Here is a 5,613-nt window from a genome sequence, read left to right on the forward strand (position 1 = left end):
CGAAGAACAATTTGTCCTTAAGTAAACTAACTTGTTCAACTTGTTCCAGAACGATAGAAACACAACGCCTCCCGGTCTACATTACCTTAAATCTAGGCTGAGAAGTAAGCCTAGAATATATATATATATATATATATATATATATATATATATATATATATATATATATATATATATATATATATATATATATATATATATATATATATATATATATATATATATATATATATATATATATATATATATATATATATATATATATATATATATATATATATATATATATATATATATATATATATATATATATATATATATATATATATAATATATACATATATATATATATATATATATATATATATATATATATATATATATATATATATATATATATATATATATATATTTATATATATATATATATATATATATATATTTTTATATGTTTCCTGGTGCAGGTGGATCTTATGACTCCACAATTATTACTTTTACTCGAAAATGGCCTTGTAAGATACCCAGGACATATAAAACACAAACAAAAAGAAGTACACGGAGCGGAGGGCTCTTCACTAGGGGAAGTGCGTGAAACACGTGGATATAAAAATAGTTATATTTGATAGCACACAAGGTCAAAAGGAAAATTAACTGAAAATACGGTAAATTACTGCCGTAGAAGTCCTCCCGAAGGGGGGGGAGCTTGGGAATGCCAGGAACACGGACCAAGGATAATTCTGCTACAGGCGTCTTTCTGAAACGATATTTGGACCCACGTTACACATCTAATGCTGGAATTTGGGGATTGAATTACTCGGGGTGCACTGAAGGCGCCAAGGACTCCCCGAGGCGTTACTTGTGACTCAGAGGAAAGAAGCTGTGAACACGTGGGCCTGGCTTGAACCAAGGAATATCAGGGAACACAAAGTTATAGGCCCAGAGATTAATAAATGCAAAAGGGCTAAGTAATCGTGACTAGCAACTCGTTTTGGGTATATTACCACATTTGTAGGGGCGCAGGGATGACGACGTCTTCTGCCGAGAAACACGTGTGGGAGCGTGGATAAATGGTAGCCTCCCTCTCCAAGGTATTTCTTCAAATCGTAGATTGGGGCGGAAAAGGGCGCCCTTGGGATGATGAAAAGGCCGCTGTTTAATGTCAGCTCGCGTTTGGAAGACTTGCAATCCCCCTTGCAGTCTTCTAAGGCCACGTGGAATGGAACACGGGGCACACAGGGCGGCGATGGGATCCACGTGGCGGCGAGCGGAAGAGGAGGGCAGGGGCAACGGCCCGAGACTGGACTTGTTCTCGGCTTAAACTAGCGAGCGCGTGTGAGGGAGAGCTATCCTGGCCCTGACCTTTTATTGCTTCTGGACAGGGGGTAGGGGGCGATGTCCTGACCCAGATCGCCGACCCGGATATCATAGAAAACGATTTTCTTTCCCTGTACCAAAGAAAACAGTGCAAAGCCAGTTTACTGTCCCCAAACTATTATATTTTCTCTGAGCCCTTATTACCCCGACCTTCAAAGGTTCAAACCAACCCAAAGCAGGGAAGGAGAAGAGTTTCCTAGCTTATTTTGGCGCTACTCTTTACAGCTCCCTGGCAAGATAATATTCACACCTATAAACGGGTGTGAATATTGACAAAAAAGCAAAAATGAGCGAAGAAAACGTTCGACTTTATTCTATCTTTTACTTTGCTACAACCTTTACTCTACTTTATTTGTAAAACTCTGATGCCACACTAATCAATAACAAACTGAAGATTTACTTTAGGAGCAGAGTGCAATTTAGAATATACAATAAAAGGGTAAACTTGTTTGCAAATTAATTATTGCTCAAATACTTCTAAGTACTGTTTCTACACATTCTTTATTCGATTTACTTTACTGGGGTAATAAGGCGCTCAAAGAAAATAAACAAAGAACACTTCAAAATTTCAAAATAACAACAACAAAATAAAACATACAAGGCAGAATTTAAAAGGAAACAAATGTAGACCCACTGATTCCTTAATGCTATCCTGGAATTACAGGCATGCTATTACTTGTGCCTTGAAGAGGCGGCATTCGTGACAATACACTGTAGGTATTAAATAATATCCCCTTTACCAAAATTGTAATAATAGAATTCAATTCTTCTTTTCAATCGACCTCCAATTGTTCACAAGCTCGACGAGCATAACTAATATTTCCCACGAACGCTAATCTGAAGGGGCAAGAACTTGACAGCTGTGAGGCAAAGAGATTATTCGCGGGTTTTAACTCGCCAACTTAAATGACGCTAAATTTTTACGTCTGCAGCTTACAACTCGGGTGTAAGCTAAAAATAGACTACTCGACTTATGAATGGGAGGATAAACAAATGAAGGGAAAATGGACAAGGATAACATTCTCCACATGGATAATTAAAAAAAGAAATGTAAATAAAAATAAAGGAAACTACACAGAACAACAACGAAGGATATTACTTCATACTAAAGGGCGGGCCGCACCGCATTTGTGATTAAAAAGGCAACGTTAAAATTCGTAAGGGCAGGAGTCTTGTGACTCAAGATTCGTAAAAAAAGAAAAGATTAAATGCAAAAGTAAATAATATACGTAGAAAATAAAGGATAACAGAGTGAGGTATTTATGATTTACTTCTTTTTCTAACTTCCGTCGCCAACAGACGACGGTCAGAGCTAACTCTCAGCCCAAGGGCGGGAAAAGAAACCCAAAATGCTTTGACCCCTTCAGGAAGAGTTGACACGCCTGCCTTGTGCCAAAGGACGGGCGTAAGGGCGTGCCACTTCCCACTCTGTCTCTCTTACTTCTTCAAAAAAATAAAATGATTTATGCATTTTAAAAGGGGATGATATCCCATATGTTAACTGCCGCTTGCGGTGATAAGTAAGGGAAAGTGTGAAGGAAAGATCGATAGAGAAGGATGAGGGATAGAAATTCCAAAAGAAAGGACGAAGATAGCGGAAGGCCTTGACATCCTCTCCTGGATGAAAGGTGGCAAGACGTTCAAGAGATGAAGATGGGGGCCCTATGCCAAGTTTGCACAGGGGCCAGAAGAGCTCGGGGCTCCTTGTGGACTACCTGCGATCGCCCACACCCGTGGTAACTCCGCCGCGAACCTCTCCTCCTTGGACCGTTGTCCTTGGCCGGGGAATCGGAGGGCCCGAGGCCAAAGGGCGGCAAGGGGTGCCATCTGGGTCAGCTGCTGCGACAACTGACCCAGGAATCTTGTTCGCCATCTCGGACATTAACCGGCGCAGATCGCAGAGTTCATCGGCCCAGGAAGGCGGGGCAGAATCATGACTCGCGGAAGAATCTGGCGGCGGGCGGCGAGAGAGAGGGACGGTATTCTTGGGGTCGACTTGCTTGCAGGGGTGACCAGCTCAGGCACTGACATTGGCACTGGCGCTGGTGGCGATGTGGTGGTGGTCTCGTCTGTCTGGACGGACGGAGACTGGCACTGCTCAGTGCGCCGAAGGGGCACTGGCAGAGGAGCTGAAGGCCGAGATTCTCCTGAAGGGAGATCTGGCTGAGGCCTCGGCACTGGCACGGATGCCGTGCCGGGCACTGGACTCGGATTTGGATGATTTATTGGGAATGGGGACCCCGGAATGGTGGTGGCTTGAAATGGGACGTAAAGTCTTGGCCCAGGATGACGTCATAGTTCTCCTGGAATGTGTTTCGCTACGGCGAAACGAAGGGTCCTGGCTCTGTGGGGTCGGGTGACCCTCAGTTGGACCGTAGGGAGGATCATTTTAAAATTGTTAATGCCCTCAATGGTGACGAGCTTGCGTCGGTCTATTATAGCTCCATAGGGAACTTTGTCCCTCCTTATGAGGGAAATTTGCGCGATGAGTCGTCAAATGCCTTGACCTGGCGTGCTGAGTATTTACCTCGAGGAGGTGCCACATAGATGGGACCCTCGGCAGGAGGGCCTAAGGACTCGGGATTCGTTACTGCCAGGGCGACGGCGGGAGTTCCTGCCTTATTATTTCTAGGGCATTTTGCCCATGAGGAAGAGTGGCCATAAACCTTGCACGCCGTGCAAAAAGGTTTGGCTGAAATCTCTTCGCACTGCCCGGCAGAGGGCGCAGGCGACTTATTAGGGGCTGTCCGGGAGAGAGAGATATGGTGGTTTACTGCGGCATTGCTCCTTGGCATGCCCGATCTTTTTACAGAACCCGCATTACACGACGGGCTTCTGTGATTGCCCATTCTTTTATACCGGCGGAGGGCACCCGATAGGTAGGCGGGTGGCGTAATTTTTGCGCTGCTTAAGCTCTCCTGGGGTGATGGGTGTCCCATAGATCCGCTATTCGGCAGCAATCAGCTAAGGTGGGGCTCCTTCTCGGCGATGTGCGTGGCGAGGGCCGGCGGGGTGTAGAGTAGGAAGTTCTCTATTTGTATTTGTTCGATGGCATCGTTGAGGGTCGTAACCCCACGGCCTCGAACCATTTGGCACGGGCACGCTCGGACTTGTAGGCCCAGTCTGCCCAGGTTTGATTGGCCTCCTTCACTAGCCCGCGCCAGCGCCTCCTCCAGCGTTCAGGGGTTATCTCGCACGCCTTGGCAATAGTCTGGCGTACGACCTCCCAATTTTCCTGCTCCTCCGGGGAGGGCCCTGTAGGCAATCAGGGCCTTCCCTCCAAGGAACTTGCCCAACACCAGGGAGAGTTCGGCGGCACTCAGGGGCAGGCCTTTAGCACTGTCTCGGGCGCTGTCGAGCCACACCTCGGGCTCGGCCTCCGTCCACTTCGGCATGCAGGCGAGAGCCTGGCTGAAGGCACTCATCCCCTGGGGGGCAGGTGGAGGCGAAGGGCCACTCTGTTGCAGCATTGCGAGTTCATGGGCACGCTGCTTGTCCCTTTCTTCCCTCTCGGCTTCTTCTCGTCTCTCCTGACCCTGTCTTTCTGCCTCCCGTTCCTGTCTCTCTGCTTCTCGTTCCTGCCGTGCGGCTTCGTCTCGTCTCTCCTGAGCCTGTCTTTCTGCTTCTACTTGTCTCTCCTGAGCCTGTCTTTCTGCCTGTATGGCGTCCATCCTCTCCTGTACCCAGTCTCTTAGTTCTCTCCCGGAAAGGCCGAGTTCCTTCCCTGAGGACATGAAGAACTTGAAATCCTCGCTCTGCTGAGACCGTGTCGACATTTTGCAGGCGGGAGAGGACGCTAGTAACACACAGAATTAATTTCCCAGAGCTGTGGGAATCTTGGACACTTTTTCAAAGGACGTATGATTGGTCTCCCTATTTACCGACGAAGCGGGCTGATTGGGGACGATGAATTAGCGATGATTGGTCTCCCGATTTACCGACAGAGCGGACTGATTGGGGACGATAGATTAGCAATGATTGGTCTCCCAATTTACCGACAAAACGGGCTGATTGGGGACGATAAATTAGCAATGATTGGTCTCCCGATTTACCGACGAAACGGGCTGATTGGGGACGATGAATTAGCGTTGATTGGTCTCCCGATTTACCGACAAAACGGGCTGATTGGGGACGATAAGTTAGCAATGATTGGTCTCCCAATTTACCGACGAAGCGGGCTGATTGGGGACGATGAATTTAGCAATGATTGGTCTCCCTATGTACCGACGAAGCGGGCTG

At 46.5% G+C, this 5,613-nt stretch overlaps 1 long non-coding RNA gene across 1 annotated transcript; it reads right to left on the reverse strand.

Annotated features, from left to right (window-relative positions):
* Nucleotides 1-602: 602 nt before the first annotated feature.
* Nucleotides 603-1,388, reverse strand: LOC136844227 (uncharacterized). The gene is made up of 2 exons (XR_010854780.1): nt 1,002-1,388; nt 603-754 (listed from the first exon to the last, which is right to left on the reverse strand). It is a non-coding gene; the product is annotated as an uncharacterized lncRNA (long non-coding RNA).
* Nucleotides 1,389-5,613: the final 4,225 nt, after the last annotated feature.

The sequence above is a fragment of the Macrobrachium rosenbergii genome, chromosome 12 (genome assembly GCF_040412425.1).
Source record: "Macrobrachium rosenbergii isolate ZJJX-2024 chromosome 12, ASM4041242v1, whole genome shotgun sequence".
NCBI lineage: Eukaryota > Metazoa > Arthropoda > Malacostraca > Decapoda > Palaemonidae > Macrobrachium > Macrobrachium rosenbergii.